Below are 12,504 nucleotides of genomic sequence, written 5' to 3'. Positions count from 1 at the left end.
CCCAGCTACTCAGGAGGCTGAGGTAGGAGGATCACTTGAGCCCGAGAGGTTGAGGCTGCAGTGAGCCATGATCAAACCACTGCACTCCAGCCTGAGTGATAGAGCAAGACTCTGTCTCAAAAAAAAAAAAAAAATTACAAAAAAAGTTGAATCCACTTCCAATTTTAATAACACATGAGAAGAGAATAGGAGAAAATAACGTATAACCTATGGCTTACGGTTTTTTTGGTAGATAAGAAGGTACGGATTTCATTGTATTGTTGAAAATATGCAAGGATCTTATGTATGTTCAGGAGCTAAATTTCTGGGAACAGAATAATAAAGATGTAAAGAAAAAGACAGTAAAAGAAAAAGGGAAGCATAAAAACCTAAAATAAAAAGCTAAGTACAGTAGTTTGAGACTAGAGATTTGGGTATAATTAACCACATGTGTGTTACCAGCTATGTGTGGAGTAAACAGGGTTAATGTTTTGGCAGGGGGTGGGGGTGAGGCGGGGAATAATAGCCCAATAATTCAGGGAACCAATGGTATGCCTACAAGTAATCTTGGCCAGTGTGCTATGGAGGTAGCAAACTCACAGTAGATGAAACAAAGGAGGGATTTAGAACACATAGGACTAATATAGATGTATATTTATGTTTCTACTTTTGTTGTTTGTACATTGTGTGTTGTGATGCCTTTTTTGGTGGTTTGTTTTGTCAGGTTAGTTCTACTTTTTTTTTTTTTCCTTATAAAACCCTAACAATGTTTGTTGTAATTTTATCAAAGCTTTCATAAAACTAGCTACAAAATCCACTTGGATTATCTGATTCTAAGTTTTTGAAAGGTATGACTGAAACAGCTTTGCCATTTTAGGACTTGTGTGAACCAGAAATACTATGAAAAGAAAGTAGAGAAAGACAATTTACAATTTATAAACAAGAGTTAAACTTTACAAATTTGAATGATTAAATAACAAATACATAAAATGAATAAGAAACACCAAGGAGAACAAATAAAATAACAAACAGTAATGTAATATGGTTAAGGGCATCATCTCTAGAGTTAGGTTGAGCTTCTCCTTGTGTGACCATAAGCAAGTTAGTGAATGTACTTTCCTGACAGGGCAGTTGAGAGATTAGATACATACATATATATGTAAAGCCCAGTACTTGGCATATGATAATAGATTCCCTTAATGTTAACTCTTAGGTAGCATTATTGGCTTGTCTATTTTAAATAATTTGTAAAAATCTATTTTCTTATTTTTAAAAAGTGGTAGCCCTAGATATATCTCTAGTTATTACACTTTTTTTTTTTTTTTTTTTTTTTTGAGACAGGGTCTCATTCTGTTGCTCAGGCTAGAGTGTAGTGGTGGGATCATGGCTCACTGCAGCCTCGACCTCTCAGGCTCAAGTGATCCTCCCACTTCGGCTGGGACTACAGGTGCATGCCACTATGCCCTGCTGATTTTTGTATTTTTTTGTAGAGTTGGGGTTTTGCCATGTTGCTCAGGCTGGTCTGCTCCTAGGCTCAAGTGATCCTCCTGCCTTGGCCTCCCAAAGTGCTGGGATTACAGGTGTGAGTCCCTGTACCAGGCCCTTATCACACTCTTAAAGCTTCTGGAACGTTTTAGGACATCAGCTATGTACACTATTAAAATTTTCCCTTCATTCTAGTTAGGATTTGGCTATGGATACTCTTTCAATTGTAATCTGTCTACAACTCAGCAATGTCAGCACCATCTGACAAAGCTGTAACTTTCATTCCAGTCCCTTTTTAATGTTTCCTTCATCAACATTCTTAACCAGTTTTCTGCTAGAAAGGAGAACTGTATTCTAAACGAGGGCTTTTAAAGGTACTGCACCCAGTTGTAATTAACTAGCATAATTAGCATTTTATGTGTAATATAGACATGTGTCACAAACTGTTGCTTGAATCCTAAAGTCAGTTCCAAACCCATTTCTCCTTCTGTTATAGAGGTTCGAAGACAAATATGCCTTTTTCTAACTTCCCTTGCAGTTAGGGCCAGCTGTGTGATTTAGTTCTGGCTAATGTGATATAACCAGAAATCTTCTGGAAGACCTCTACAGGGGGAAAAAAAAGTAGCTGCTCTCATAAAAGGAATAGAAACATTTGTTTGTATATATACTCTCTTTCTTCCATCCTTAAGTATGTAATGTGATATATGGAGTCTTTGGCAGCCAAATTGTAATCATAAGGTGACAAGCCTCAGAATGAAAAGTTAACAAGCTAAGAAGGTAGAGCAGAAAGACAGAATCTGAGTTCTTTTTTTTTATTTTGAGACAGCGTTTCATTCTATAGCCCAGGCTGGAGTGCAGTGGCACAATCTCGGCTCACTGCCACCTCCCCCTCTCGGGTTCAGGTGATTGTCACGCCTCAGCCACCTGTGTATCTGGGATTACAGGTGCAGGCAACCACGCCGGCTGATTTTGTATTTTTAGTAGAGTCAGGGTTTCACCATGTTGGCCAGGCTGGTGTTGAACTCCTGACCTCAAGAGATCCACCCTCCTTGTCCTCCCAAATTGCTGGATTACAAGCATGAGCCACTGCATCTGGCCAAGGGACTGAATTTTTTTTTTTTTTTTTTGAGAAAGGGTCTCACTCTGTTGCCCAGGCTGGAGTACAATGGCGCGATCTCGGCTAACTGTAACCTCCACTTCCCAGGTTCAAGTGATTCCCACGCCTCAGCCACCTGAGTAGCTGGGATTACAGGTGTGTGCCACCACGCCCAGCTAATTTTCATTTTATTATTATTATTTTTTTGAGACAGAGTCTCGCTCTGTCGGCCAGGCTGGAGTGCAGCGGCGCAGTCTTTTTTTTTTTTTTTTTTTTTTTTTGAGACGGAGTCTCGCTCTGTCGCCCAGGCTGGAGTGCAGTGGCGCGATCTCGGCTCACTGCAAGCTCCGCCTCCCGGGTTCACGCCATTCTCCTGCCTCAGCCTCCCGAGTAGCTGGGACTACAGGCGCCCGCTACCACGCCCGGCTAATTTTTTGTATTTTTAGTAGAGACGGGGTTTCACCGTGTTAGCCAGGATGGTCTCGATCTCCTGACCTCGTGATCCGCCCGCCTCGGCCTCCCAAAGTGCTGGGATTACAGGCGTGAGCCACCGCGCCCGGCCCAGCGGCGCAGTCTTGGTTTACTGCAAGCTCAGCCTCCCGGGTTCACGTCATTCTCCTGCCTCAGCCTCCCAAGTAGCTGGGACTACAGGTGCCTGCCACCATGCCCAGCTAATTTTTTGTATTTTTAGTAGAGACGGGGTTTCACTGCGTTAGCCAAGATGGTCTCGATCTCCTGACCTCATGATCTGCCTGCCTCGGCCTCCTAAAGTGCTGGGATTACAGGCGTGAGCCACAGCGCCCGGCCTAATTTTCATATTTTTTTAGTAGAGAGAGGGTTTTGCCATATTGGCCAGGCTGGTCTCGAACTCCTGACCTCAAGATATCTGCCCTCCTCAGCCTCCCAAAGTGATGGGATTACAGATATGAGCCACTGCGCCCAGCCAAGAGTCTGAGATTTTTTTTTTTTTAATCTTTCAAGCTTTTATTTAAATGCCATGATCCAGGATGGATTTTAGATCTTGTTGAAAGCAGCCACATCCATGGACTGCACATAGTCCTCAAATGCAGTGATCTGCTCCTCCAGCATATCTGTTCCAACTTTATCATCCTCAACTACACACTGTATTTGAAGTTTCTTAATTCTGTATCCCACTGGAACTAGTTTAGATGAGTCTCAGACTAAGACGTCTGCTTGAATGCTTCTGATGCCCTCTAATTTCGCCATATCTGTCTCATCATCCCAAGATTTCACAAGTGCAGGTTTTTTGGCTTTCTTTGATTCATATTGTGCAAGACGTTCTTCCCTTAGCCTCTTTGCTTCTTCACTTTCTTCCTCATCATCAGATCCAGAGAGATCAATGTCATCATCATCTTTACTATCTGTAGCTCCACTTCCTGTAGTGTCTTCCACATCTGCAGGACCATACTTGCCCAAAGCTTTCTTCACTCCTGGCAGGCTGGCCTTTTCCTTTTCGTAAGACTTGATGTGATTATACCAACATAGAGCATGACACAAGTCAGCAGGCAGTGGGCGGGGCACTGCTTCAAATACTGCCACATCTGCTTGTGATGGCACATACCCCTTGATGTAGCTCTTGTCTGTCAGGTAATCATTGAGCACCTGGAGGCCGGCGGGGCTTTTCAGGTCTCCAAAACCCATGGCTTTGGCTGTATCTGAGAGTTCTCCATGTACGAATTGAGGGCCCTGAATTAAGTGGCCCACAGATTGTCCTTGGACCTTTTGTTGCATTTGAAAATAAATTAATAAAATGGGCCTGTCTTAAATTCCTACCTCCACAGCTCCTGAAGATAATGGGAACCGCCGAGTCTGAGTTCTTAACGACATTATTGAGCTGCCAGAATAGCCCCGAGATAACCTTCTCTGGACTTCTTGTTAAGGATACAAACTCCTAAGAGTTTAAGCTACCTGTCAGACTTTTCTTTTTTCTTTTTTTTTTTTGAGATGGAGTCTCGCTGTGTCGCCCGGGCTGGAGTGCAGTGGTGCGATCTCAGCTCCCTGCAACCTCTGCCTCCTGGGTCCAAGCAATTCTCTGCCTCAGCCTCCTGAGTAGCTGGGATTACAGGTGCCCGCCACCATGCCCGGCTAATTTTTGTATTTTTAGTAGAGACAGGGTTTCACCATCTGGTCTTGAACTCCTGACCTCGCGATCCACCCGCCTTGGTCTCCCAAAATGCTGGGATTACCGACGTGAGCCACCTCGCCCAGCGTTCTGTCAGACTTTTCTGTTCCTTGTAGCTGAAAGCATTCCTAATGTAAGATGTGGCAGCTTCAATGTGAATAAAGTTAATATAAAATTGGAGAATTTGTCTATATGGTGTTATTTAGGCACAGAAATACAGGTAATATGGGAATATGACAGCATTCGGGGGTGAAAGATCAATTCTAGTCATGCTTTGGACATTGCAAAACATGGGTATTAATGCCAAAGAATCCAGTCCTAGTCATAATTTCTAGGTTTTCTGGCTACCTCCTCAGTCCTTTCCCACTGTACTTACGGCATTTTAAAGTGTTATCTTCCCCAGGCTTAGAAACCTGAACATGACAGAGGCAAGGATTGAAGTTTCAATAATATGGGAGAAGCTGGGTATGAGTAAGAGTGAGTGGGTGGAGGACATCAATTAAAGGATGAGTGTGTAGAAACATATCAGTTTTCTAACCGTGGTTGTTTCTAGGATATCCCAAGTTTATGGTATCTGCAAATTCTTGAATTTCAGTGGGGGAAAGAAGAGAACAAGATATTTAAAAAGGCAAAAAAAAAAAAAAAAAAAGGAGAAGGAGAAACAGCAGCAACAGCCTTTGAAGGTCTAGAAAATTTTCATGCAAGCGTTAAAAGCTCCTTCAACTTAGGGGTTCACTTCCACTTGGTTTCTGAACACTTATGTGAAGTTGATGGTAAAGCAACGTCGATCATGTGCTAACCCATTCCTGTTAAGTTTTAGATTAATGATAAAATGTTTGGTAAATTTGTTCATTTGGTATGGAAAGTTAAAGTAGAGGTAGATAATACCTCTTAGAAGTGAGAAAATACATAGGACCCTTGTGGAAAAAAAGTAGTTAGGAAATTAAGAAAATTTGACCATATCAGGAGACGAACATAATAAGTTTCCACTTACTTAATTTTTTTGATTCAGTTTTTATTTCATTCAGTTTTGTTGTTTCTAAAATTTATTTTTGTAAATTTATTATTATTTTTCCTAGACATGGTCTTGCTCTGTCACCCAGGCTGGTGTGCAATGGCACAATCTTAGCTCACTGCATCATCCTCCCAGGTTCAAGTGATCCTCCCACTTCAGCCTCCTGAGTAGCTGGAACTACAGATATGCGCCACCATGCCTGGCAAATTTCTTTATTTTTTTTTTAGAGACAGGATCTCACTGTATTGCCCAGGCTGAACTCCTTGTCCTGAACTCCTTGACTCAAGAGATCCTCCCACCTTGGCCTCCCAAAGTGCTGGCATTTACAGGTGTGAGCCACCATGCCCAGCCTAAATTTATTTTTTATTGATACATAATAGATGTACATATTTTGCGGGTAATGTTGTAATTTAATACATTGATATAATTTGTAAAGATCTAATTAGTGTAATTGGGATAGCCATCACCTTCCCTATTTGTTTTTTCTTTATGCTAGGAACATTCAAATTAGTCTGTTAGCTATTTTGAAGTATACAGTAGATTATTGTAACCTGTAGTTATCCCACTGATCTGTTGAACACTAGATCTTATTTCTTCTATCAAACTGTATATTAATATTTGTACCCATTAATCAACCTCTCTTTATCTCCCCCTCCCTGCTACCTTGCCTGGCCTCTGGTATCCACCAGTCTACTCTCTTGTCTTCATGAGACCTCCTTTTTTAGCTCTCACATATGAATGAGAACATGTGATATTTGTCTTTCTGTGCCTGGCTTATTTCACTTAACATAATGACCTCTGGTTCTATCCATGTTGCTCCAAATGACAGGATTTCAACTTGTACTTAAATTTGTATCGTTTGCTGAGACTTACAAGGCAATCTCTGTTTCCTTAATCATAAAGGAAGACACTAATTCTTTGTGTAACTGAAGAAATCAACCAAAATGTTATTTACTAATGGCACAATGAGAGAATTGATTACTTTAAATGGAGGCTGACACTTGCAAACCCCTGTATGTGTTCATCTGCCTTTTACATTTGTCAACTAGGTTGGTATCCTTTCTGTTCTCTTACTAAAAGTTTTGGAAATGGCTGCCCTTACTGATCAGACACTTCTATAGATGTGGTATGGTCAGAGGTTTTATTATTTCTGGTTTGGAGTGAGAAAGAGAGTTTGTAAATGCACTATAGGTAAATATGGCAAGTCTGCAATTACAGCACTATTAAATATTTAGATCTATGTACAAATGATACAGAATAATTACGAGCTTTATTTTATATTTTGTCTCTACTCTCTGTTGTTCAGTGTTAGACCCTGAAGTACTTCTGATCTAATTAGAATCCATTTTGTCAGGTTTTGTGAATTTCAAAAATTTATGTACGTATGTATGTATGTATGTATATATATATGTATTGGGATGGAGTCTCACTCTGTTGCACAGGCTGGAGTGCAGTGGCGCAATCTTGGCTCACTGTAACCTCTGACTCCCAGGTTCAAGCAATTCTCCTGCTTCAGCCTCCTGAGTAGTTGGGATTACAGGTGTGCGCCGCCATGCCCGGATAATTTTTATATTTTTAGTAGAGACGAGGTTTCACTGGCCTGGCTGGTCTGGAACTCCTGACCTCAGGTGATCTGCCCGCTTTGGCCTCCCAAACAAAAATTTAATATTAGTTTATATATATAAATACTATCTTGACCACTATTTAAAAAAGATAATTAACAGCATCTCATATTAATATGGATAAATGTCTAGGATATATTGTTAAATAGAGAAAAGTAAAATACAGTGTGTGTGTGTGTGTGTGTGTAGTATATGTGTGTGTGTGTGTCTGTGTGTATGCCTATGTTATGGAAGTTTATACTAGACTGTTTAGACTGCTTAAAATATTTTTTTCTGTGGGCAAGAGGGTTTTGGGAGATTTTCATTTTCTATTAATACTTTATTCAATTATGTAATATCTGAATTGTTATAATCAACATACATTCTTTTATAATCAGAAAAAAACAAATATTTTCTTTTTTCAAGTAGTGTAAACAAATATATTCCTTTTTCAATTTTATCTTATTTTTATTTTTATTATTTAGAGCCAGGGATTTGTTCTGTCATCCAGGCTGGAGTACAGTGGCACAATCATACCTCACTGCAGCCTTGAACTCCTGGGCTAAAGCAATTCTCCCACCTCAGTCTCCCAAGCAGCTGGAACTACAGACACACCACCACGCCCAGCTAATTTTTGTATTTTTTTGTAGAAACGGGGTCTCACAATGTTGCCTAGGCTGGTCTTGAGCCCTGGGGCTCAAGCGATCCTCCCTCCTTGGCCTTCCAAAATGGTGGGATAACAGGCATGAGCCACCACACCTGGCCAAAGGTATTTCAAAGAGACATTTTTGAGTAAAAAAAAAAAAACGTTTTCTGGCTGGGCGCGGTGGCTCACGCCTGTAATCCCAGCACTTTGGGAGGCCGAGGCGGGTGGATCATGAGGTCAGGAGATGGAGACCATCCTGGCTAACAAGGTAAATCCCCATCTCTACTAAAAATACAAAAAAAATTAGCCGGGCATGGTGGGAGGCGCCTGTAGTCCCAGCTACTCGGGAGGCTGAGGCAGGAGAATGGCGTGAACCCGGGAGGCGGAGCTTGCAGCGAGCCAAGATCTTGCCACTGCACTCCAGCCTGGGCGACAGAGCAAGACTCCGTCTCAAAAAAAAAAAAAAAGTTTTCTGATTTTGTGTATACACACAATACAAACAATATTTAAATATATTTTATAATATATTTAAAGCATTGTTTGATGCTTTTAGAATTGAGATGCCTCACTCCTGATCCATTTTTTGGTGTTGGGATTAGCCTCTTGGATTAGGCATGAACTAAGAAGAACGTTTTTTGAGAGAAGGGAGAGAAAAGGAGAAAGCTACCTGAATGAACTGATTTGGAGGGTACTAAGAAAGGCTACAAATAAAAGAAAATCCATAAAGAATTTCTACAACTCAACGACAAACAACCAAAGAACCCTATTAAACTCCCTGTTGAAAAATGGGCAAAGAGGCCAGGCATGGTGGCTCACACCTGTAATCCCAGCACTTTGGGAGGCCAAGGCGGGCGGATCACCTCAGGTCAGGAGTTTGAGACCAGCCTAGCTAACATGGTGGAACCCCGTTTCTACTAAAAATACAAAAAATTAGCTGGGCATGGTGGCGCACGCCTGTAATCCCAGCTACTCAGGAGGCTGAGGCAGGAGAATCACTTGAACCCGAGGGGCAGAGGTTGCAGCGAGCTGAGATCGTGCTATTGCACTCCAGCTCGGGTAAAAAGAGCGAAACTCCATCTCAAAAAAAAAAAAAAAAAAATGGGCAAAGGATTTGAATAGACATTTCTCCAAGAATATATACAAATGGCTAATAAGCACATGAAAAGATGCTGAACATCATTAATCATTAGGGAAATGCAAATCTAGCCTACAATGAAATATCATTTCATGCCTATTATCACACAAAACAAAAACAAAAAAAAACCAATGTTGAAGAGGATGTGGAGAAATTGGAACTCTTGTGCACGGGTGGTGATAATGTAAAATGCAGCCACTATGGAAAACAGTATGTCAGTTCCTCAAATTTTTATTTATTTTATTTTTTATTTTTAAGAGACAGTATTCCTCTGTCACCTACGCTGAAGTGCAGAGGGGTGATTGTAGCTCACTGTAACCCTCAAAATCCTCTGATCACCCAAGCGATCCCCCTGCCTTGTTCTCCCAAAGCACTGGGGTTACAGGTGTGACCTACTGTGCCCGGCCCCCTAAAAAAATTAAACTTATAATTACCATATGATCCAGCAATCTCACTTCTGGGTATATACCCAAAAGAATTCAAAGCAAGGTCTCAAAGAGATACTTGTACATCTGTGTTCACAGTAGCATTATTCACAATGGCCAAAGGATGGAAGCAACCCAGTGTCCATTGGTGGATGAATGGATAAACAAAATGTGGTATATTTATACAATGGAACATTATTCAGCCTCAAAAAGGAAGGAAATTCTGAAAGACGCCTCAACATGAATAACCTTGATGACATTATGCCATGTGAAATAAGCCAGTCACAAAAGACACATACTGTGTGATTCTACTTACATGAAGTACCTAAAATAGTACAATCTGTAGAGACAAAGTAGCATAGTTGCTCCTAGTGGCTGAGGGAGGGGGAAAATGGGGCGTTCATTTAATGGATATGGAGTTTCGGTTTTGGAAGATGAAAAAGTTCTGTGGACAGACAGTGGTGATGGTTACACAACAAAGCAAATGTATTTAATACCACCACTGAAGTGTATACTTAAAAATGATAAAGGTTGTAAATATGTGTATTTTACCACAATTAAAAATAATAATAAAAAAAGAAAATCCATTAATGCTTCAGAATCTTCTAAACTTTTCTTGGCCATCCTCTTTGCAAGTTGTTATTTTAAAAGCTTAAATATCTTTAATGTCTTATGGTAAACAAGTATCAGTCCTTCCTTCAGTGAGAATGAGATAGGTAGCTAGAACTGGGGATGGGGGAAAAGCTGCTTCAGGAGTAAAAGGGCAAAGAAAAAAGGAGATACTTTGGGCCACTAAAAGCAATTTCAGTCACATCACAATTTTGCCTTGCCTTGGCTCTGCCCCACGAAGCCTAGAATCTAGTAGTAGCTCTAGTTTTTAAAAATCTTAAATGATATCTTACATTTGATATGCTTTATGGAATTCCTGACTACATTCCTGAGCCAGCAAGACATTTGTAGAAATTCATCAGTGTTTACCACTGCTATTCCATTAGGGGTTAATATGGGTGAGTATTCACATAATAATCTTGGTATGGGGTTGGTACTTCTAAACATCAAATGAAGGCAAACCATAAAGGAAAAAATTGACAAGAATATACAGTTTCAAGCTCTCTACAACAACAACATGTTCGAAAGGACATTAATAGGCCATCTGACAGAACAGGAAAATATTTTTAATTTTTTGGTTCAGGGCTCAATATCAATATATAAAAAGTAATAGTATCTGTGAGAAAGACTAACACCTTAATAGAAGAATAGAAAACACTAAGGCAATTCACAAAAGAAACTTAGCCTGTAAACATTGAGAAAGTGTTCAACTCATTAGTAATGTAAGAAATGCAAATTAAAATGAAGAGGTTTTTTTTTTAACCAAACAAATTAATAAATATTTTTAAAAATCACACTTATTTCTTAGGGAAATGAACACTATCACAAACTGCTAGTGGGAGTAAAATTAGTTCAATCTTTCTATAGGGCAGTTTAACACAATATATGTATCAGAAGCCTTAGAATTTTTCACACCCTTTGAGCTAACAGTCATAATTTTAAGATTTATTTTCAGGAAATAAGCATGAATGAATATTGGAAGGATGATTATGTCAGTGCTGTGGAATAGTGTATCCAAGTGGAGATAACGTAGATGTCCAGCAATAGGGAATTGTTTACATAGATTATATCTGTACAAACTAGTGTTTTATAATTTTATTAGTCTTCTTAAATAATTAATTTTTGGTTTTGTTGATTTTTCTTTATTGTACAATTATTTTCTAGTTTGCTGATTATGTGTTTTTGTTGTTTTCTTTTTTCTACTTTCTTTGAGTTTAATTTGCTATTCTTTTTCTAGCTTCTTGGAATGAATGCTCAGACATTGCTTTTCAGCCTTTCTTTGCTTCTAATATATGATTTAAGGATGTAAATTTCCCTCGAAGCAACACTTTGGCTATATTCCTCAGGTTTTGATATGTTGAATTTTTATTATTTTTCATTTATTTATTAATTTCCCTTGATAGTTTTTCTGTGAATCATTTCATAAAGAAATTGCTTTATTTCCAAAAATTTGGCAGTTTTTAAGTTATCCTTCTGCCCTCAATTTCTTCTTCTGCTTCTTTTTTTGTTTTTGTTTTTGAGACAGAGTCTCACTCTGTTGCCCAGGCTGGAGTGCAGTGGCGTGATCTTGGCTCACTGCAACCTCCACCTCCCGGGTTCAAGCGATTCTCCTGCCTCAGCCTCCCGAGTAGCTGGGACTACAGGTGCACACTGCCATGCCCGGCTAATTTTTTGTATTTCAGTAGAGACAGTGTTTCATCATGTTGCCCAGGCTGGTCACGAACTCCTGAGCTCAGGCAATCCGCCCGCCTCAGCCTTCCAAAGCACTAGGATTACAGGTGTGAGCCACCGCACCCAGCCAATTTCTTCTTTTAAATATTTAAATTTTATTTATTTATTTATTTATTTATTTATTTAAGCTATTTCAGGACATCTGCTCTCAACTTCTAGCATAATTTCACTGTGAACAATGAACATACTCTATTATCTGCGTATATTTTTTGAAATTTGTTGAGACTTGCCATCCTGACTCCTCATTCCATCTGCTGCCAGCTGCTTTTAACATTTTTTTCTCGGGCTGGGTGCAGTGGCCCACACCTGTAATTCCAACACTTTGGGAGTCTGATGTGGGTGGATGCCTTGATCTCAGGAGTTTGAGACCAGCCTAGGCCACATGGCAAAACCTCATCTCTACTAAAAATACAAAAATTAGCCGGGCATGGTGGTGCATGCCTGTAGTCCCAGCTACTCAGAAGGCTGAGGTGGGAGAATCGCTTGAGCCTGAGAGGTGGAAGTTGCAGTGAGTCGTGATTGTGTCACTGCAGTGCAGCCTGGGTGACAGAGCAAGATGACTCTGTCTGAAAAAAAAAGCTGTTTCAACTAAGATCACACCCTCTTGCAGGGCAGCCTATATCGGTGACTGACTGGTTG

General features: G+C 40.1%; 1 protein-coding gene and 1 pseudogene across 4 annotated transcripts in view; one reads left to right on the top strand and one right to left on the bottom strand.

Annotated features, from left to right (window-relative positions):
• Positions 1-12,504, top strand: part of MYO5A (myosin VA) — a 223,688-nt gene that overhangs the window by 20,005 nt on the left and 191,179 nt on the right. The gene's annotated exons all lie outside the window — the stretch shown is intronic.
• On the bottom strand, positions 3,524-4,222 carry LOC100609807 (elongation factor 1-beta-like; annotated as a pseudogene).

Source organism: Pan troglodytes, chromosome 16 (genome assembly GCF_028858775.2).
Source record: "Pan troglodytes isolate AG18354 chromosome 16, NHGRI_mPanTro3-v2.0_pri, whole genome shotgun sequence".
Taxonomy (NCBI): domain Eukaryota; kingdom Metazoa; phylum Chordata; class Mammalia; order Primates; family Hominidae; genus Pan; species Pan troglodytes.
This window is presented reverse-complemented; position numbering and strand designations above follow the sequence as displayed.